The sequence below is a fragment of the Myiozetetes cayanensis genome, unplaced genomic scaffold (assembly GCF_022539395.1).
Source record: "Myiozetetes cayanensis isolate MyiCay16 unplaced genomic scaffold, myiCay2020 scf710, whole genome shotgun sequence".
NCBI classification, from domain to species: domain Eukaryota; kingdom Metazoa; phylum Chordata; class Aves; order Passeriformes; family Tyrannidae; genus Myiozetetes; species Myiozetetes cayanensis.
In genome coordinates, this window is record NW_026087977.1 from 1 (window position 1) to 23,774 (window position 23,774).

At 54.5% G+C, this 23,774-nt stretch overlaps 2 pseudogenes; both read right to left on the reverse strand.

The window, feature by feature from the left end:
• Positions 1-11,390: 11,390 nt before the first annotated feature.
• On the reverse strand, positions 11,391-13,961 carry LOC126652235 (class II histocompatibility antigen, B-L beta chain-like; annotated as a pseudogene).
• Positions 13,962-14,100: 139 nt separating this feature from the next.
• Positions 14,101-17,382, reverse strand: LOC126652234 (class II histocompatibility antigen, B-L beta chain-like; annotated as a pseudogene).
• Between the last annotated feature and the right edge of the window lie 6,392 nt (positions 17,383-23,774).

Sequence of the window (23,774 nt, forward strand, 5' to 3'; positions counted from 1 at the left end):
GCTGCATCCTTGGGGTGTGAGGCATTAGTTCTTTGGTGTCCAGGGTTCATTCTGGAATAGAGAGGATTGGCCATAAAATCGCAACTAGGCCAATGGCAAAAAGGAAAGGCTGCAATGTGGGGGTGTGGTGCATTGGTTCTTTGGTTTTCAGGCATCATTCTGGAATGGAGAGGATAGGCCACGATATCACAAAGGCAACCATGGAACACTTTTGGAGCTGCAGTGAGGGGTTGTGCACTGCAGTTCCACCCAGGAAAGAAAGCCCTGAGCCTCTGTCTCTCAAGTGCAGTTGCTTCTCCACTCTCAGCACTACACAAAGAAAAAGAGCTTTCTGTGCAGGCACCTTTGGTCTGGCAGGTATCTTCATCCATATTGAACACCAGACCCAAACTTAAAAAAAAAACCTAAACCCAAACCTAAGGCTACACCTTAACCCCTAATCACAACGCTGTCCCTTACCGTAACCCAAACATTACCTAAATCCTGTCCTAATCTAACCCTAACCCTAACCCTAACCATAAATCCTAGACCCTAACACTAACCCTAACCCTGACTCATCATCTATCTAGTGCAGTTGCTGCACCACTCTTGACACTACATAAAGAGCAAGAACTTTGTGTACAGGCACCTTTGTCTGGGAGGTGTCTTTGTCCGTACTGAACCCTAGACGTCAACTTAAAAATACTCTCAATCTGAAACTACCGCCAAACCCAAATTCCTAATTGTAACCCTATCCCTTAGTCTAACCAAAATGCTTCCTAAAGGCTAACCCTAACTCTAACCCTAAAACTAGCCTTAAGCCTAACCCTAACCTTTATTCTAACCCTAACCCTAACCTGTAACCCTAACCCACATCTTATCTCTAACCCTAACCTTAAAGCATAGCCCTTAACCCTAATCATAACCCTGACTCACCATCTATCTAGTACAGTTGTTGCACCACTCTCGGCACTACAGGAGGAGCAAGAGCTTTGTGTGCGGGCACCTTTGTCTGGGAGGTATCTTCATCCATATTGAACCCTAGACCTAAACTTAAAAAAATCTAAACCTGAATCTAATGCTAAACTCTAAACCCTAACCATAAACCTATCCCTTTCTCTAACCCAAACGTTAGCTAAACTCTAACCCTAACCTAACACTATCCCTAACCCTTACCCTAACCCTAAAACCTAAGCCTAAATGTAAGTCTAAGCCTAAACCCTAACCCCCTAATGCTAAACCTAACCCTTAACCCTAACCAAAACCCAAACCAGAAACCCTAACCTCTAACTCTAACCCTAATGAAAGGGACATTGGTGACATCACTGTGGATGAGTGCCATCACAGGGGATTGGTGAAAACAAAGAGACAGCTGTGATGTCACAGGGACATCGCTGACATCACATGGGACATCAGTGACATCACAAGTACATAGTTGACATAAAAGAGACATCAGTGACATCACTGGGGTTATTGGTGACATCACAGGGGACACTGGTGACATCACAGGGACATGGGTGACATCACTGGGGACCAGTGACATCACAGGGAACTGGTGACAACAAAGAGACAGCCATGATATAACAGGGACATTGATGACATCACAGGGGTCTGATGACATCACAGGGGATATCGGTGACATCACAGGAATAAGGTGTCACCGCTGGGCACAATGGTGACACCACAGGGACAGCAGTGAATTAAAGTGGGGACCAGTAACATCCCAGGAGACTGGTGACAACAGGGACAGCTGTGATTTCACAGGGACATCAATGACGTCAAAGGGGTCTGGTGACATCACAGGGACAGCGGTGACATCACGGGGACATGGTACCACTTCTGGGGACAGTGGTGACATCACAGAGACAGAATTGACATCATTGGGGACCAGTGACTTCACAGGGGACTGTTGACAACATAGGGACAGCCCTGATGTCACAGGGAAATTGATGACATCACAAGGGGTTTCAGTGATTTCACAAGGACAGGGGTGACATCACAGTGACACCAGTGACATCTTCAGGGTCATTGTTGACACCACAGGGGACGTTGGTGACATCACAGTGACATTGGTGACATCATTTGGGACCAGTGACATCACATGGGACTTTTGACAACAAAGGGACAATCCTGATGTCACAGGGACATCATTGTCTTCCCAAGGATAAGGTTGACATTATAAAGACACCAATGACATCAGTGGGGACATTACTGACATCAAAGAGGACAGTGGAGACATCGCAGAGACAAAGGTTACGTCATGGGGGAATAGTGACATCACAGGGGACTGATAACAACAAAGGAACAGCAATTATGTCACAGCAACATTGGTGACATCACTGGGACATGGTGCCACTTCTAGGGACAGTGGTGACATCACAGAGACAGCAGTGAGATCATTGAAGACATTGTTGACATCACAGGGGATAGTGATGACACCACAGAGACACCAGTGACATCAGCGGGTGCATCTGTGACATCACAGCCAACATCGATAACTTTACAAGGCAAGGGGTGACATCACAGAGACACCAGTGACATTATTGGTGACACTGGTAACATCACAGGGGACAGTGGTGACATCACAGGGACATTGGTGACAGCATTGGGGACCAGTGACGTCACAAGGGACTGCTGACAACAAAGGGACAGCCGTGATGTCACAGGACTATCAGTGACATGGGAGATCAGGGGACCATGGTGACATCACAGACACACCAGTGACATCATCAGGGACATTGCGACATCACAGGGGGCAGTGGTGACATTACTGAGACAACAGGGACATCACTGGGCACCAATGACATCAGAGTGAACACAGACGGACAGCAGTGATGCCACAGGGTGTCACATTAGTGACATGAAAGGGGTCTGGTGACATCACAGGGACATCAGTCACATCACAGGGACATGGTGACACTGCTGGGGACAGTAGTGAAATCACAAGGACAGTAGTGACATTGTTGACCAGTGACATCACAGGGGACTGTTTAGCAGCAAAGGGAAAGCTGTGATGTCACAGGGACATTGGTGACATCACTGGGGGTAGAGGTGAACACAGAGACATCAGTGATATCACTGGGGACATTGATGACATCACAGGGGACAGCGGTGACATCACACAGACATTGGTGGTATCACTGGGGAGCAGTGATGTCCCAGGGGACTGGTGACAAGAAAGGGAATCCTGTGATGTCACAGGGACATCACTGCCATCAGTGACATGATAGGAACATCAGTGCCACAGCTTGGCACAGTGGTGACATCACAGAGACAGCAGTGACATCATTGGGGACATTGTTGACATCACAGGGGACAGTGATGACACCACAGAGACACCAGTGACATTAATGGGGACATCTCTGATATCACAGGGGACATCGATGACTTCACAAGGCCGAGGTGACATCACAGAGACACCAGTGACATTACTGGTTACATTGGTGGCCTCAGAGGGGGTAGTGGTGACATCACAAGGACATCAGTGACATCACTGGGGACCAGTGACCTCTAAGGGGACTTGGTGCTACCGTTGGGGACAGTGGTGACATCACAGACACAGCAGTGGCGTCATTGGCGACCAGAAATATCACTGGGGACTGATAACAACAAAGGGACAGCTGTGATGCCACAGGTCTATCAGTGACATCACAGGGGACGGGACTGAAAACACAGAGGACAGAGGTGACATCACAGGGACATCGGTTACATCATTGGGGACCAGTGACATCACAGGGCAATGGTGACAACAAAGGGACAGTTGTGATATAACATGGACATCAATGACATCCTTGGGGACATCGGTCACTTCACCAGAACAAGGGTGACATCACAGAGACACCAGTGACATCATTGGTTACACTGGTGACATCACAGGAACATCCATGACATCACTGGGGACTACTGACCTCAAAGAGGAATGGTGACAACAAAGAGACAGCTGTGATGTCACAGTGACATCGGTGACATCACATGGGGCATAGGTGACTTCGCAAGTAAAGGGGTGACCTCACAGAGACACCATTTATACCATCGGAGACATTGCTGACATCACAAGGGCCGACAGTGACATCACAGGGGACTGGTGATGACAAACAGGCAGTCATGATGTCGCAGGGACATCAGTGACATCAGAGGCGACAGCAGGGGCTTCACAAGGACAGGGGTGACATCACAGAGACACCAGTGACATCACAGTGGACAGTGGTGACATCATTGAGGACAGTTGTGACATCATTGGGTCACAAGGACCACCCCTGGGAAACCATTGACATCATAGGGACATCGGTGACATCACAGGGACAGTGGTGACATCATTGGGAACAGTGGTGACATCACAGGGACATAGGTGCCTTCCACAGGACATGGGTGACACCCGGGTGACATCACAGGGGACAGTAGTTACACCCGTGGGGACAATAGGGACATCAATAAACACCAGTGACATCAATAAACACCAGTGACATCACAAGGACAGCAGTTATGTCACAGGGACTTTGGTGACATCATTGTAGGACATTACTGGGGACCAGTGAAATAAAAGTGACAACAGAGGGACAGTAGTGATGTCACAGGGGCATTGGTGACATCAAAGGGGTCTGGTGACATCACAGGGACATCCGTCACATCACAGGGAAATGATGGCACTGTTGGGGACAGTGGTGAAATCACAGCGACAGCAGTGACATCACTGGGGACCAATGATATCAGAGGAGAATGTTGACCGCAAAGGGAGAGCCCTGATGTCACAGGGACATCGGTAAATTTACAAGGAGAGGGTTGATATCACAGAGACACCAGTGACATCATTGGTGACTGTCGTGGTTTTGTTCTGGCTCAATTTACTTTTATACCCCCATACAATTACTATCAGTTGAGAGAAGGTTTATGCAGACAAAAAGAGACTGAAATGGAAAAAAGAAAGTATGAGTATTTATTATTATTATTATTCTAAAACTAAAGAATTATATCTACAATAATTTTACTTAAGTAAAAGGTATTATGTATTTACAGAAGATACTTCTCCCCCCACCTCCCTTTATATCAGTCCAAGGAGGAGAAGCAGTCCTTTTCTGTTCTCAGAATTCCAGCTCTCTCTCTCTCCAGTAACTCTGCAGCACTTTCTTCGCAGTTGGAACTTTTTTTATCTCTCTCTGTGTCAACCTTCAGGGTTGGGCCTACCCCCCTCCTGGGCTAAAACCGAAGGCTGAGGGTTACCCAGGTCCTGAAGGGTCTCCTTCCATAGGCTTGCAAGGGGACACTTGCTTACTATGGATCTTCTTCCACAGGGTTACAGGGGATAATGGTTTAAGAGTTCACCCCTGTTTCCCTATGGAGGTCCCTCCCCATGGGAGAACAGTCCTTGATTGACTTCTCGGCATGGGTCTAGTCTGGATCCTACGCGTGGATCCCAACATCCTTACCCGAGCCGTTCCTGCTCCAGCGTAAGGCTCTCTCATTCCCCTCAGGGTCATAAATCTTCAACATCCCTACCCAAGCCGTTTTCTGCTCCAGCGTAGGTTCTCTCAGGATCACAAATCTCCAGCACCAGCAGCATGGATCCCACACATGGATCCCAACATCCCTACCCGAACAGTTTTCTGTTCCAGCGTAGGTCCTCTCAGGGTCACAAATCTTCAGTAACAGCATGGATCTCTCACTGAGATCCCAAGCTTATCCGAGCCATCTCGCTCCAGCATAAGCATCGTCCCCTTCGAGGGTTACAAAGTCTTTAACAGGACTCTGCCTCATCTGAGCCGCTCCTGGTCCAGCATAAGGCTTTTCTCTTTCTGTTAAAGTCACAAATCTCTGGTGCATCCACAAGCTCCTCTGTGAGCCGCACGGGGCATTTCTTTACCCCAACAAATTTTCACAGGTGGCAGGGTTTTATTTTTCAGTCTTTACCCTGCTGAAGGGAGGGAGAGCGAAAGGGAAAAAAAAGCAGCTCTCCCCCCTTCGAACTTTTCTTCTCTCTCCTATAACTGCAGCTTTGACCTTGAAAATTCTCTTATCTCATGGTTGGAATTCTTCTACAGCGGTTTCTCGTCTAAGCAGTTCATCTTTTAAACTTTTTTTTTCTTCACTCTCTCACAAGAGAGAAGAGAGGCTTCAGTGTTGCACCTGCCCGCCCCCCCGGCCCAAGCCGGGGAGGAGGGGGCCTTGGCCCTCCTCGGGCCCGCTACCCTTCTACATGGCTGCTGCCCCTAATTTTCAACTGCGACACAACCTTCTCTTCCGTTTTCTTAAAGATGTAATTAGCAAAGGCGTCACTGAACTTTTTGATTGGTTTTTTTGTCCGGAAATCACCTGGACAAAACCATCCTCAGCCCCAGGGATGGGCTGGTGGGCAAAACCACGACAGTGACACTGGTGACATCACTGGGGACATTGGTGACTTGATAAGGATGAAGGTGACAATACATAGACAGCAGTGACATCATCGGGGACATTGGTGACACCACAGGGGACAGTGGTGACATCACACGGACATCGGTGATATCACTGGGGACCAGTGACAACCCAGGGGACTGGTGACAAGAAAGAGAGAGCTGCGATGTCACAGGGACATCGCCGACATCAAAGGCATCTGGTGACATCACAGGGACATCAGTGTCCCCAGCTGGGACATGGTGCCACCACTGGGGACAGTGGTGACATGACAGAGACAGAATTGACATCATTGGGGACCAGAGATGTCACAGGGGACTGTTGATAACAAAGGGACAGCCGTGATGGCACAAAGCCATCCATGACATCACAGGGGTCTGGTGACATCAGAGGGACATAGGGGACATCATAGGGACATGGTGGCACTGCTGGGGACAGTAGTGAAATCACAAAGACAGCAGTGACATCATTGTTGACCAGTGACATCACAGGGGACTGTTTATAGCAAGGACAAACCTGTGATGTCACAGAGACTTTGGTGACATCACTGGGGGTGGAGGTGAACACAAAGAGACACCAGTGATATCATTGGGGACATTGGTGACATTACAGGGGACAGTGGTGACATCACACAGACATGGGTGATATCACTGGGGAGCACTGCCGTCCCAGGGGACTGGTGACAAGAAAGGGAATCCTGTGATGTCACAGGGACATCACTGACATCAAAGGAATCTGGTGACATCACAGGGACATCGATGGCATCACAGGGACATAATGCCACCACTGGGGACAGTTGTGACATCACGGAGAAAGCAATGACATCACTGGTGACCATTGACATCACAGGAAATTCCTGACAACAAAGGGACAGCCTTGATGTCAGAGGGAGACCTGTGACATGACAGGGGACATTGGTGACATCACAAGACCAGGTATGACACAGAGACACAGAGACACCAGTGACATTATTGGTGAAACTGGTGGCATGACAGGGGATAGTGGTGACATCACAGGGACATCAGTGACATCATTGGGGACCAATGACCTTACAGGGGACTGTTGACAAAAAGGGACATCCGTGATGTCACAGGGACATCACTGGCATCAGTGACATGACGGGGACATCAGTGCCATGGCTCGGCACAGTGATGAGATCACAGAGACAGCAGTGACATCAATGTTGACATCTGTGACATCACAGGGGAAAACGACGACTTCACAAGGCCAGGGGTGACATCACAGAGACAGCAGTGATATTATCGGTGTCACTGGTGACATCACAGGGGATAGTGGTGACATCCCAGTGACATTGGTGACATCACTGGGGTCATTGGTGACTTCATAAAGACAGCGGTGACATCACAGAGACACCAGGGTCATCATCGGGACATGGGTGATATTGCAGGGGACGGTGGTGACGTCACAGAGACAGCAGTGACATCATTGGGGACAAGTGATGTCACAGTGGATGGGTGATCACAAAGAGGTAGCCGTGTTGTCACAGGGCTATCGGTGACATCACAGGGGACAGAGGTGACAACACAGAGGACATAGGTAACATCACAGGGACATCGGTGACATCACTAGGGACCAGTGAGATCACAGGGGACTGGTGACAACAAAGAGACAGCCATGATCTAATGTGGACTTCGATGACACCTTTGGGGACATCGGTGACATCACAAGAACAAGGGTGACATCACAGAGACACCAGTGACATCATCGGGGACATTATTAACATCACAGGGGACAGTGGTGTCATCACAGGGACAGCGGTAACATCATTCGGGACCAGTGACATCACAGGGATCAGACGGCATCACAGGGACATTGGTGACATGGGGACATGTTGCCACCACTGGGGTCAGTTGTGACGTCACAGGGAGAGCAGTGACATCACAGGGGACATTGGAGACTTCACAAGGACATCAGTGACATCACAAAGAGACCAATGACATCACCGGAACATTGGTTACATCACAGGGGACAGTAGTGACATCACAGTGACATTGGTGACATCACTGAGGATGAATGGTATTACAGGGGACTGGTGACTACAAAGGGACAGCCATGAGGTCACATGGACATCAGCGACATCAGAGGGGACAACGGTGACTTCACAAGAACACGGGTGACATCACAGTGACACCAGTGACATCACAGTGGACAGTGATGACATCACAGGGACAGCTGTGACATCATTGGGGACACAAGGACCGCTCCTGGGACACCACTGACATCACAGGGGACAGTGGTGACACCCGTGAAGACAATAGTGTCATCACTCGAGACCTGTGACATCACAGGGACATCAGTGACATCAAATGGACAATGGTGATGTCACAGGGACAGAACTGACATCATTGGGGACAATGGTGACATGACAGAGACAGCAGTGAAATCACAGGGGACCAGTGACATCACAGGGCATTGGTGACATCATAGGGACATCGGTGACATTATTTGAGACCAGTGACATCACAGGGGACTGGTGACAAAAAAGGACAGCCCTGATGTCACAGGGAAATCAGTGACATCATGGGGACATGGAGCCACCGCTGGGGACAGTGGTGACATCTCAGAGACAGCACTGACATCATTGGGTACAAGTGACATCACAGGGGACTGTTGAAAACAGTGAGACAACCGTGATGTCACAGGCACATTGGTGACATCACAGGGGACTTCAGTGACTTCACAAGGTCAGGGGTGACATCACAGTGACACCAGTGACAACATCAGGATCATTGTTGACAACACAGGGGACAGTGGTAACATCATAGGGAGATAGATGACATCACAGGGGACTGGTGACAACAAAGGACAGCCGTGATGTCACAGGGACATCACTGACAACAGTGACATGATGCCATGGCTCGACACAGTGGTGACATCACAGAGACAGCAGGACATCAATGGGGACATTGTTGACATCACAGGGGACAGCGATGACTTCACAAGGCCAGGGGTGACATCACAGAGACACCAGTGACATTATCGTTGTCACTGGTGACATCACAGGGTACTGGTGACATCATAGGGACATCAGTGACATCACAGAAGACCAGTGACATCACAGGGAACTGATGACATCATTGGGGACACAGGGACCTCCCCTGGGGCAGTAGTGACATCACAGGGCACAGTAGTGACACCTGTGGGGACAGCAGTGACATCACTGGAGATCAGTGACATCACAGGGACATTGATGACATCAAAGGGACAGTGGTGACATCATAGGAACAGTGGTGATGTCATTGGGGACATTAGTTACCTCAGAGGGGACAGCGGTGACATCACAGGAGACCAGTGACATCACAGGGGTCTGGTGACATCACAGAAACATCAGTGACATTTTGGGGACACAGGGAACACCCTCGGGGACAGCAGTGACATCACATGGGACAGTGGTGACATCTGTGGAGACAGCAGTGACATCACTGGAGAGTGCTGACATCACAGGGACAGCCGTGACATCACAGGGACATTAATGACATCAAACGACACTGGTGCCACCTCTGGGGACATCAGTGACATCACAGAGGACCAGCCCTGTGACATCACAGGGCATTAATGACATCAAATGACACTGGTGCCACCTCTGGGGACAACAGTGACATCACAGAGGACCAGGGACATCATTGAGGGTGGCGGTGACATCACAGGGATAGCAGTGACATCAAAGAAACAGCCCTGTGACATCACAGGGACATTAGTGACATCAAAGGACACCGGTGCCACCTCTGGGGACATCAGTGACATCACAGAGACCAGTGACATTATTGGGGATGGCAGTGACATCACAGGGAAAGTAGTGACATCAAAGGGAGAGTGATGAGTTCACAGGGACAGCAGTGACATTACTGGAGACCAGTGACATCATTGGGACAGCGGTGACATCACAGGGAAAGCAGTGATATCATTGGGGATGTCAGAGGGACAGTGGTGACATCATTGGGGACACTGGGGATACCCCTGGAGACACCAGTGACATCACAGGGACATCAGTGACATCACTGGGGACAGTGGTGACATCACATGGACAGCAGAGACATCGGTGGAGAGAGCAGTGACATCACAAGGAACAGTGGTGACATCATTGGGGACACAGGGACCACCCCTGGGGCCAGCACTGACATCACAGGGACAGTGGTGACATCCGTGGAGACAGCAGTGACATCACTGGAGACCAGTGACATCACAGCTGTCTGGTGACATCACAGGGACGGTGATGACATCAACTGGACAGCTGTGACATCATTGGGAACACCAGTGACACCACAGGGACAGTGGTGACATCACTAGGGATGTTGGGGATGTTTGGGGGCCTTTGGGAGGGCACCTGCCTGGGGGGTTTTCATGCGAGCACGGACGACTCAGCACACCAATGTGATGATCAGAGAGCGCCGTTGATTGGAATCAAGCAGCAGTCTTTGATCCAGTTTTCTAACAATACTCTTCTATCAGCTCTGTTTCTTTAACATTCTTTATGTCCTTTCCCATTCTGATAGCCGGAACTGAGACCCTGTTTTCTATATCCAGTTTTGCTACTGCTTCTCTTGGTAGATCTTTCACTTCCTGGAACCATCAGAAGGCCATCAGAACAACAGATCATGTTTTCACAATTGAAACATAAGATAATATTCTGATAGTAGCATATCCTCTAGTTAGCAACATAAGGTTATGTTCTTACAGCTGCAGCATATCCTCTATATTAGCACTAAAAATCCCTACACTTCCCTCTTTTTCTGTAAAAAAGCAGATACAGTTTGAGCCACTAAGCTGCAAAAACATTGTACCAGAAAAGGCAGAAAAATACACACTCCTGGAAGCAGAAAGACAATGGGTGCCAACCATTGTACAGTTTGCATAAACTGATTCTGGGGGGGCTTTGGGAGGGCACCTGCCCTTCAACACCAGGACTGCAGAGAACTGGGAAGCTTTACTGGGAGCACTGGGAGCAGCAGGCGGCTGGTGTGAGAACAAAAGCAGGGCCGGGGGGACACACGAACCCCCCAAACTCCGGGTGGGGATGGACTGGGGGGTCCCGGCTGGGCCCGAGGCAACGGGGAGGGACTGCGGCCACCACTGGCTCAGGAGCTCTGTGAAGAGAGAAAAGGGTGGGACAGCGGGCTGGGGGGGCATAGGGGGCACACACGCTCTGGGGAAGGGGGGACACGACCCTGGGGACCCTCCTTTACCTTCTCCCGCAGGTAGAAGCTGAGCCCCAGCGCCAGGAAGATGAAACCCAACACGAAGCCCCTGACCCCCACCAGGATCTTGCTGCACACGGTGCCCTGTGGCATCTCTGGTGGGAGCCGGGGGGGTCAGGACCCCCAAAACCTCCCAGACACCACCCGGGACCCCCAAAAACCCTGTCCTGGTCTCCCCAAGCCCACCCAGCACCCCCTGAAACCTCCTACCAGTCCCTTCCCAGCCCCTCCGGGATCCCACAAAGCCCCTCCCTCTCCCATCACCCCCAGCACCCCCCTGAACCCCTCCCAGTCCCTTCCCAGCCCTCGCAGCACTTCCCCAACCCCCTCCCAGTCACCCCAAGATCCCCCAGCCTCCCTCCCATCCCACCCAGGCTCCCCCAAACTCCCTCCCAGTCTCCCCCACGACTCCCCACAGCCCCTCTCAGCCCTCCCAGGACACCCCAACCTCCTCCTCAGCCTCTCCATCGCCTCTCAAAGTGCCTCCCAGTGTCCCCAGTGCTCCCCTAGACCCCCCTACCAGTGTTCCCCCGGTGCTGGGGTGGCCGGGCCGTACCCCAGTGCCGGCTGAGGGGGTGCTCCAGGCTGACGTGCTCCACCTGGCAGGTGTAGGTGACCCCGTGCCGGGGGGGGGATTTCCAGCATCACCAGCACCTGGTAGGTCCAGTCCCCATTGGGGACCACGTCGGTGGCCACCACGTGCTCCGGCAGCTCCTGCCCATCCTGGAACCACCTCACCTGCACCGGCGTAGGGTAGAAATCCATCACGGAGAAGAGCAGGGGCTGGGGCCGGACTGGGAGCTCGACTGCACTTATGAGATGGACACGCTGGGGGGCACTGGGAGAGACGGGGGAGACACTGGGCTGAGCTGGGGGGCACTGGGAGAGAGGGCGGAGGGCTTATAGGACATTGGTAGGCGTTTGGGTGGCACTGGGAGGGACTGGGATGGCACTGGGGGGGGACTGGGAATAGCGTGGAGCGGAATGGGATGGGTTGGGGGGGTTCACCTGGGAGAGAGTTGGGAGATGTGGGAGTGAACTGAGAAGGACTGGGAATGGACTGAGAGGGTCTGGGAGTGGAGTGAGAGGGACTGGGAATGACTGGAAGGGATTGGGACGGACTGGGAAGGAACCGAGTGGGACTGGGAGGCTGAGTCCTGGGGAGGGAACTCTGCGCTGCGAATCTGCCCAGCAACTGATGAGTCATCGGAGAGATACACTCTGATTGGCTGAGGGGAGGGAAAGCAGTGGCACTAGCAGGTTGGAGTCGCGGGGGGGGGCACTGGGAGAGATTGAGATGGACTGGGGGACACAGGGAATAACTGGGATGGATCGGAATGGAATGGGGGGCATTGGGAGAGGCTGGGATGGACTGGGGGGCACTGGGGGGGGGCACTGGGATGGGCACAGGGAGGGCTGAGGGGTCAGGGGTGATTCCAGGGATGGTTTGAGGGGCTCCAGGGTCGTTGCTGGGGCAGGGGAATTCCCGAGGGGACTCGCTCTGCCCCGCACTCACCTCTGCGGTTCACAAGGAACGGGGTGAACATCTCGTAGTTGTTCCGGCAGCACCTGTCCACCGAGGCCCGTTTGTACTCCAGCCATTCCTGTTGGCTGTTCAAGTTCTTGGCCTGGATCTCCCTAAACGGGCTGTGCCCCACAAAGACCCCCACATCGCTGTCGAAGTGCACGAACTGCTGCCGGTTGTAGATGTACCTCTCCACGTACCTCACTCGCTCAGTGCCATTGATGAAGTGACACTCCTCCTTTATTTGAAACTGGAACACCCCTGTGTGACAAGGATACGGGTCAGAGGGTGCTCCGTCCCCCCTCATCATCCCCCAGCCCCCCACAGCAGGTCGGGAGCTCAGGGGGCCACCCCGGATCCCCCTTTCCCACCCCCCTCTGCCCCACGGCCGCCGCAGCACCGGCTCTTGGATGGGGGGAACCCTCCCATCAGCCCCCCGGGGATGGACAGGGGGCTTGGGGAGCCCCCAGTGAGGATTCCACACCCCCTCCAGAGCCCCAGGGAACCGCTGCAGGGCTCCAGTGATGGGGTACACCGAGGGACCCCCATGGCACCCCTCTTCCTGCTCTCCCACCCCCCTTTTCCCCCCTCTCCCACCCCTTTCCCAACGTCCCCACAATCCCCAGACCCCCACCGTGCTCAGTTTGTGGCTCCCACTCCCCTCCCACTAATTCCGGGGGTTCCAACCCCCCCCACACTCACTTTTGGGGCTCCCATCCCCTCTTTTCTCTCCCCTTTTCCCCCTTCCCGCCCCGCCCCCCCCGCTCACCCGAGAGCTCCTCGCCCGCAACCGGCGGGGCTCCCAGCACCACCAGTACCACCAGTACGGCCCCAACTCCCCGCACACGCTCCATCCCCAGCGCCGGGCAGGTGCTGAAACCCCAAAAACAATCGGGTGGGGCCGTTTTGGGGCTGTTTTGGGTGCGCTCTGATTGGCTGAGCGCAAACTTGGGACCCGTTTTGCGGGGCGTCCTCCCGACAACTGATGAGTCATCAGCAAGACTCGCTCTGATTAGCCACAGTCCGCGTCGGCGCTTTCTGATTGGCTAAAGGATGTTCGGGGTGCTGGAGCCCCGGGAGTGGAGGGTTTTCGGGGGTCCGTGGGGTGCGGGGTAGGTGGGAGCTCAGGGGAACTCCCAGATGGGCACCCAGGGGTCCCGCAGCTCTGCTGAACCCAAAAACGGCGATCCGGCTGTTCCGGAGCTCCGACGGCCCCCAAAACCGAGTGGAGCGCTTTCTCTGATTGGCTGAGCTCGGTGAGAACTCAGTTTGGGCCGGGTCTGCCCAACAACTGATGACGCGCCAGCTGCGCTCGCTCCCATTGGCTGCTGCTGCTTGGGATGATTCTGCCCGCGGCTTGGGGGGTCCAAGGTGGGTTTTGAGGGGTCCCAGGTTGCTGGAGTTTGGCTTTGTGGTGCCCTGGATACGTGGGATTTTGGGGGCTGACGTTGCCCAAACCCCTTCCCGTTCCCAGGATTTTCGGAGCCCCCCTCCAATATCCCCCAGCAATCAGGACTGCAGAGAACTGGGAAGCTTTACTGGGAGCACTGGGAGCAGCAGGTGGCTGGTGTGAGAACAAAAGCAGGGCCGGGGGGGACACACGATCCCCCAGACTCCGGGTGGGGATGGATTGGGGGATCCCAGCTGGGTCCGAGGCCATGGGGAGGGGCTGCGGCCGCCGGCAGCTCAGGAGCTCTGTGGGGAGAGAAAAGGGGGTGACAGCGGGTTGGGGGGCAAGGGGGGCACACACTCTCTGGGAAACGGGGGAAACAACCCCCGGGGACCCCCCTTTACCTTCTCTCTCAGGTAGAAGCCGAGCCCCACCGCCAGGAAGACGAAACCCAACACGAAGCCCCCGACCCCCACCAGGATCTTGCTGTGGACGGTGTTCTGTGGCATCACTGGGGAGAACCAAGGGGGTCAGGACGCCCAAAACCTCCAGAGACCACCCAGCACTTCACAAAGCCCGCCTTGGTCTCCCCCTGCCCACCCAGGACCCTCTGAAACCTCCTGCCAGTCCCTTCCCAGCCCCTCGGGGATCCCACAAAACCCCTCCCATCCCCTTTAGGATCCTCCAACCACCCTCCCATCACCCCCGGGACCCTCCTGAACCCCTCCCAGTCCCTTCCAAGGCCCCCCAGCACTTTTTCAACCCCCTGCCAGTACTCCAACCTCCCCACAGCCTCCCTCCCATCCCACCCAGGCTCCCCCAAACTCCCTCCCAGTCTCCCCCACAATTCCCCACAACCCCTCTCAGCCCTCCCAGGACACCCCAACCTCCTCCTTAACTTCTCCATTGCCCCCTAAAGTGCCTGCCAGTGTCCCCAGTGCTCCTCCAGACCCCCGACCCCCCTGCCAGTGTCCCACCATGCTGGGGGGGGCAGGGCTGTACCCCAGTGCCGGCTGAGGGGGTGCTCCAGGCTGACGTGCTCCACCTGGCAGGGGGAGGTGATCCCGCGCCGGGGGGGGATTTCCAGCATCACCAGCACCTGGTAGGTCCAGTCCCCGTTGGGGACTACGTTGGTGGCCACCACGTGCTCCGGCAGCTCCTGCCCATCCTGGAACCACCTCACCTGCACCGTTGCAGGGTAGAAATCCATCACGGAGCAGAGCAGGGGCTGGGGCCGGGCTGGGAGCTCGAGGGCACCAGCGAGATGGACACGCTGGGGGGCACTGGGAGAGAGACGGGGAGACACTGGGCTGAGCTGGGGAGCACTGGGCAAGAAGGGGAGACACTAGGCTGAGCTGGGGGGCACGGGGAGAGAGGAGAGAGGGCTTGTAGGACATTAATAGGGGTTTGGGTGGCACTAGGAGGGACTGGGATGGCAGTGGGAGGGACTGGGAATAGACTAGGGTAGAAGGGGATGAGCTGGGAGGGCACTGGGAAGAGAGTTGGGAGGTGTGGGAGTGAACTGAGAAAGACTGGGAATGGATTGAGAGGGTGTGGGAATGACTGGGAGGGACTGAGAATGAGTGGGAGTGACTGGGAATGGAATGAGAGAGACTGGGAATGACTGGGAAGGACCCGAGCGGGACAGATAGGCTGTCTTGAAGAGGGAACTCTGCGCTGCGGGTCTGCCCGGCAACTGATGAGTCATTAAAGAGACGCACTCTGATTGGCCAAGAGGAGGGAGAGCCGTGGCCCTAGCGGGGCGGAGACGCGGGGGAGCACGGGGAGAGACTGGGATGGACTGGGGGACACTGGGAAAAACTGGGATGGATCGGAATGGAATGGGGGGCACTGGGAGAGACTGGGATGGATTAGGGGGCACTGGGAGGGGGCACAAGGCCACGGGGATGGGCACAGGGAGGGCTGAGGGGTCAGGGGTGATTCCAAGGGAGGGTTTGAGGGGCTCCAGGGTCGTTCCCGGGGCAGGGGAATTCCCGAGGGGACCCGCTCTGCCTCGCACTCACCTCTGCGGTTCACAAGGAACCGGGTGAACACCTTGTAGTTGTGCCGGCAGAACGTGTCCACCGCAGCCCGCAGGTACTCCAGCCTTTCCTGTATGCTGTTCCAGTACCTGGCCTGGAACTCCCCATCCGGGGTGTCTCCCATATAGACCCCCACATCGCTGTCGAAGTGGGCGTACTGCTGCCGGTTGTAGATGTTCCTCACCACCAACCTCACCCGCTCGGTGCCGTTGATGAAGTGACACTCGAATTTAAACATCTCCTGGAACACCCCTGTGTGTGCAGGACACGGGTCAGGGGGTGCCTCGTGTTACCCCCCTCCAGCCCCCAGCCCCCCACAGCAGGTTGGGAGCTCAGAAGACTCCGGATCCCCCTTTCCCATCCCCCTCTGCCCCACGGCTACCGCAGCACCGACTCTTGGCTGGGGGGGAACCCACCCATCAGCCCCCCGGGGATGGACAGGGGGGTTGGGGACGCCCTCAGTGCGGATCCGCCCCCCCCAGAGCCCCAGGGAACCGCTGCAGGGCTCCAGTGATGAGGGACACCGAGGGACCCCCATGGCACCCCTCTTCCTGCTCTCCCACCCCCTTTTCCCCCTCTCCCACCCTCCTCCCAATCCCCAGACCCCCACCTTTCTAAGTTTGGGGCTCCCACTCTCCTCCCAATAATTCCGGGGGTTCCAACCCCCCTCGCACTCACTTTTGTGGCTCCCATCCCCTCTTTTATCCTCCCTTTCGTCCCTTCCCGCCCCCCACGCTCACCCGAGAGCTCCTCGCCTGCAGCCGGGGGGGCTCCCAGCACCACCAGTACCACCAGTACGGCCCCAGCTCCCCGCACACGCTCCATCCCCAGCGCCGGGCAGGTGCTGACACCCCAAAACCAGCCGGGCGGGGCCGTTTTGGGGTGTTTTGGACGCGCTCTGATTGGTTTAAGGTAAAGTTGGAGGCTCGTTTAGCGTCGCGTTATCCCGGCAACTGAAGAGTCATCAGAAAGACGCACTCTGATTGGTCGCAGGATGGGCCAACGCTTTTTGATTGGCTGAAGGTCGTTTGAGGCGCTGCAGCCCCGGGGGTGGGGAGTTCCGAGGGATCCGTGGGGTGCGGGGGAGGTGGGAGCTCAGAGACGCCCAAAAATGGGCATCCAGAGGTCCCGGAGCTCAGCTGAACCAAAAAACGGGGATCCAGTGTCCCGGAGCTCCGACGTGCCCCCCAAACGAGTCGATTGGCTGATCTCGGTGATGGCTCAGTTTGAGCCGGGTCTGCCCAGCAACTGATGACGTTCAAGCAGCGCTCGCTCCCACTGGCTGCTGCTGGGGATGACTCTGCCTGCGGTTTGGGGGGTTCGGGGTGGGTTTTGATTGGTCCCGGATTCCTGGAACTTGGCTTTGGGGTGACCTGGATACGTGGGAATGAGGTTCTGAGCCACCGAGGGTGCCAAATCTCCCCCTGTTCACGGGATTTGGGAGTCTGGGAGTGCCCAAACCCTCCTCCCCCCTCCCTCCGTGCCCAGGATTTCAGAGTTCCCCCACTCCCCGCCAAAAATCAGGACTGCAGAGTACTGGGAAGCTTTAGTGGGAGCACTGGGAGCAGCAGGCAGCTGATGTGAGAACAAAAGCAGGGCCGGGGGACACACACGACCCCCCCAAACTCCGGGTGGGGATGGACTGGGGGGTCCCGGCTGTGCCCGAGGCCCCGGGGAGGGGCTGCGGCCGCCGCCGGCTAAGGAGCTCTGTGGGGAGAGAAAAGGGGGTGACAGCGGGCTGGGGGGACAGGGGGGACACTGGGATAGACCCAGACATGGACTGGATCCAGCGGGACCAGAACTGGGGCAACTGGGATCATACTGGGAGCACCTGGGCCCTTGCTGGGGTCATAGTGGGATCATACTGGGAGTGACTGCAATAATACTGGGAGTGTGTGAGAGGGACTGCAGCCATACTGGGGATGAGTGGGATCAAACTGGCTTCCTACTGGAAGTGTCTGGAAGTTCCTGGGATCACACCAGTGGTGACTGAACTCATACTGGGATCATACTGGGAGGAACTGGAATCGTGCAGAGGGAGAATGGCATTGTCCAGGCAGTGCCTGACAGAGCCTGGGACCATCCTGGACTCAGACTGGGAGTCCCTGAGAGGGAAAGGAACCATCCTGGGGGGGCTGGGAGCAACTGGGACCACCTTGGGGGCAACTGGGATCCTATTGGGAGTGACTGGGAGTGACTGGGATCATAGTGGGAGTGATCAGCACCATACTGGGATCATAGTGGGAGTGACTGTAAGGGACCAGGATCAAACTGGGAGTGACTGGAACTATGCAGGGGGGAACTGGGAGCCAGTGGGGCCGTGCTGGAAGCCAACTGGGAACATACCTGAAGCAACTGGAATCATGCTGGAGGCAACTGGGAGTAACTGGGAGTGACTGGGATCACACTGATAGGAACTGGGACCATCCTGGGGCCAGTGGAAGTCACTGGGTGTCGTGGGTTTCTGTGGGTGGGTTTTGGTAGCGGGGGGGCTCCAGGGGTGGCTTCTGTTGGAAGCTGCCAGAAGCTTCCCCTGCCCCGTGGAGCCAATGCCAGCTGCTCCAGGACGGACTTGCTGCCACTGGCCAAGGCCGAACCCATCGGGTGTAACAGGAACAGCTCTGGGATAACAGATTTAGGGACAGAAGGAATTTCAACCAGGGAAGAGCGGAGTGGGAATGTGGGAAGAGCAATGCAGACCCCAAGGGCAGTGCAGAAGGAGGGGCAGGAGGTGCTCCAGGCGCTGGAGCTGAGGCCCCGCAGCCCCTGAGGGAGCATCGGGGTGCAGAGACCCCCCTGCAGCCCCTGGAGGAGCCCACACTCGAGCAGGGGGATGCAGGAATGAGGCTGTGACCCCGGGGCAGGCCCAGGATGGAGCAGGCCTGGCAGGGACCTGCAGCCCATGCAGAGGGAAGCCCAGGCTGGAGCAGGTTTTTCCCAGCAGGACTCGTGGCCCCTGTGGGGGACCCAGGCCGGGTCAGCTCATCCCTGAAGGACTGACCCCATGGAGGAGGGACCCACGGGACAGCAGGGTGGGAAGAGCTGCTGCCCGAGGGATGGACTCACTACAGAGATCCATCCAGGACTGTCTCCCGTGGGAGGGACCCCACGGGAGCAGGGAAGGATCCAACTCCTCTCCCTGAGCAGTGACAGAAACAACAACTGACTGTAACCCCCATTACTGTCCCCCTGAACCGCTGGGGGGAGGAGGGAGAAGGTGGCAGGAGGAGTGGGGGGAAGGTGTTTTTCAGACTGTTTTATTTCTCACTCTTTGGCTTTTATCCTGTCAGTAATAAGTTTAAGTACTATCCCTACTTTGAGTCTGTTTTGCCTATTAGTAAGTGACTTTCTCCCCACCCTTATCTCTACTCAGGAATCCTCAGCTGTTTTTTTTCTCTCCTCTGTGGAATTGCAGAGGGAGGAGGAGGTAGCAGCTTTTAGTGGGTGCTTGAAATCCAGCCAGGGTCAACCCACTAAACCAACCCCTGTGCTTGAGGCCCTTTTGTGATGTCACAGCCCATCCTCTCCATTCCGGAATAGCCCTTGGCAACCAAAGAACCAACACCCCACAAAGTCAGAATGCAGCCCCACCCATGTGCCCCTTTGTGATGTCCTGATCCATCCTCTGCATTCTGGAATAGCTCCTGGAAACCAAAGAACCAACGCCCCACACCCCCACAGTGCAGCCCCACCCATCTGCCATGAGACTCTTTGTGAAGTCACGGCCTTTCCCCCAGGAAAGAAAGCCTGTAACCTTCGGGTTTCAGGTGCAGTTGGTGGTCACCCTGGGCACTCCATGGGCAGCAAGAGCTTTCTGTCCTGCCACCTTTTGTCTGGCAGGAATCTTTGCCCAGATTCAAATTTGGCAGTTGGACTGACAAGTCCAGCGCGGGGCTCCTGCAAGCGAATGACAGCCCTGCCCTCCAGGAAAGAAACCCCTTCCCCTTGATCTCTTTTCCTTCAAATCCAACCTGCAGGGCAGCTTTCTGCCATCTCTTCTCTTGGGAATTGTGAAGATAGACCCGCTCCCATTTTTAACACCTCAGGCAAAACCACCCTGTTAACACCTTTCCCAACCTTCCCCAGCCTTTCCCAAAGCCGAGATGTGGAAAGAACAAGTGCCCTTGTCCCTGGCTGTGCTGCTGTGCTGGGAGTCTCTTCCCTCCAGCTCTGCACACAGGCACTGCCCCTGCAGCTCCAGAGAAGGGCTGAAGAAGCATCTTCAACACAGAAATCAGGGCAGGTGTATCAGGGATTGTTGATATTTTTTGGTCTGTGTTTGGCCCAGCCACCTGCAAAAGTTTTGTTCTTTGCCTACCAAGTTCACTGATAAACAGGATCTTCGTCCTTGGAGAGACAGTTTCTTGTGTAAACTGTTTTAATTGGTGTTCTGTGATTGGCTGGTTGTCTGTAGAGGACATTTGAAGAAGAAACCAAAGAGGAGAGGATGAAGGACTTTAGGACCCAGGGGAATGCAAGAGATAGCATTAAATCCAACTCTGAATTTCTATTGTATTAGGTGTGGGGCTAATCAAAGCTTGGAAGAAACCCAGTGGGCCAGATATCAGTCCTACAACTAACAGGTTTGTCATTCTAAAAGTTTCCTCTAATGTGATAAGTGTGTTGTTTGTGGTCTACAGCAACATCTTGTGACTTTGTGTGGTGATGCGATTAAAGGCTGTAAAAACCGATGAGAGGGGGAAACTTTTGGGAAAGCTTGGAGTGTGTCAGTGTGTGTGTGAGATGCAGTTTTTACTGCAAGGCGAGTGAGGAGTCCCAGTCTGTGGTTCTGTGCTGGGAACAGGCCAGAAACAGACAAAGTGATCGATCAGTGAATATATGAAGCGGTGGGATAGATTGAGGAATATTTTGAGAGGAGAACCAGAGTTTTATAAGAAACCCACTTGGCAAGAGGATTTTGGGTCACCCCTTGCCTTGTGAAGACACACATTTCCCTGTGACATCAGGGTCGTCCCTATGTTGTCTACAGTCCCATATGATGTCACTGTTCCCCAATGATGGTCCCAATGTCCTTGTGATGTCACCAATGGCCCTGATGATGTACTGGTGTCTCTGTGATGCCACACATGGCCTTGTGATGTCACCTATGTCCCCTGTCATGTCACAGATGTCCCTGTGACATCACGGCTGTCCCTTTCTTGTCACCAGTCCCCTGTGATGTTACTGGTCCCCAATGATATCACCCCTGTCTGTGTGATGTCACCACTGTCCCCTGTGATGTCATCAATGTCCCCAGTGATATCACTGGTGTATCTTTGTGTTCACCTCCACCCCCTGATGTCACCAGACCTCTGTGATGTCACGGATGGTTTTGTGTCATCACGACTGTCCCTTTGTTCTCAACACTTCTCTGTGATGTCACTGATCCCCAGTGATGTCACTGACTTTCCTGTGATTTCACCCCTGTCCCCTCTGATATCACCGAGGTCCCTGACGTTTTCACTGTTGTCACTGTGATGTCACCCCTGTCCTTGTGAAGTCACTGAAGTCCCCTGTGATGTCACCGATGTCCCTGTAACATCACGACTGTCCCTTTGTTGTCAGCAGTTCCCTGTGAGGTCACTGGTCCCCAATGATGTCACCCATGTCTCTGTGATGTCACCCCTTGTCTTCTGACATCACCAATGTTGGCTGTGATGGCACAGATGTCCCCAATGATTTCACAGCTGTCTCTACAATGTCACCACTGTCATCAGAAGTGGCACCATGTCCCAGTGATGTCACCGATGTCGCTGTGACATCACTGTGTTCCCTTTGTTATTATTAATCTGTATCCCCAATGATGTAACCTCTGTCCCTGCGATGTCACCACTGTCCCTTGTGACATCAGCAATGTCCCCAATGATGTCATTGGTGTCTCTTTAATGTCAACCCTTTCCTTGTGAAGACACCGATGTCCCTGTGACATCAGGATTGTCCCTTTGTTGTCAACAGTCCCATGTGATGTCACTGGTCCCAAATGATGCCACCCATGTCTGTGTGATGTCACCACTCTCCCTTGTGGTGTCACTGTGCCCAGTGGTGGTACCTTGTCCCCATGAAGTCACCAATATCCTTGTGATGTCACCAGACCCCTGTGATGTCACTGATTTCCCTGTGATACCAGACCTATTCCTTTGTTTTCCAGAGTCCCTTGTGACGTCACCGTTTCCCAAGAATGTCACTGATGTCCCTGTGATGTCACTGGTGTCCCCAGGGGTGTCCCCAGTGTCCCCAATGATGTCACCACTGTCCCTCTGATCTCACCGACATCCCCAATGATATCACTGCTGTCCCTGTGATGTCATCCCTGTCCCCAGTGACGTCACTGATCTCCAGTGATGTCACTGCTGTCCCATGAGATGTTACCAATGTCACCAATGATGTCACTGCTGTCCCTGTGACCTCATCGCTGTCCCTTTGATGTCACGGCTTTCCCTGTGATGTCACCGCCATCCTCAATGATGTCATTGGTCCTCTGTGATGTCACTGATGTCCCCTGTGGTGTCACCAGACCCCTGTGATGTCACTGGTCTCCTGGGATGTCACCGTTGCCCCCTTCAGCAAAACTGAAGGCAGAGGGCCCAGCTCCGTGCAGCTCTCCTGTATCCCAGGGCCTGAGGCTTGTGCAGGGCTTGCAGCCAGCAGTGGAAATAAAGAGCTTTCGTTTTCCCTCTAAAGCCTCACTTGCAAGAGCTGAAAAGCAGCACAACCTCTGTCCCAGTGAGGCTCTCCCTCAGCCAGCCCAGGGAGCTCCAGCACAGCCAGTGCCCAGGGAGAATCGCCCAACCCGGCCTGTTCTCTCTGACAGAGCTCCTGAGCTGGGAAGATGGGGCTGGGACTTCCAGGCTGGGTTTGCTTGGGTTTTGCTGGGCTGGGCAAGGGCTGGGAGCTGGGAGCATTGGGGCTGCTCCTCCAGCTCCTGCTCTTGCCGTGTTCTCCTCCTTTCCCTTTCCATCCCCACTTGCACCCCCCACGGCACATGGGGTTTACAGACATCCCTGTAACTCCCAGCGGGTTTGTCCCTGTCATCAGGAATCTGCCTTGAGCCAACCCCTGGGGTCGTCTGAACCAGTTCTGATGGAGATTGCTAACACTTGGTTTGGCAGGGCAACACCTCCCCAGCTCCTCCTCTGCTGGAGGACAGAGAGCTGCTCTTGGGGGGCATTTCACCTGAGCCTTCTCCTTGGATGAGGCAGAAACATCCCCTTTCTCTTGCCCTTCTCGGTGTGGGG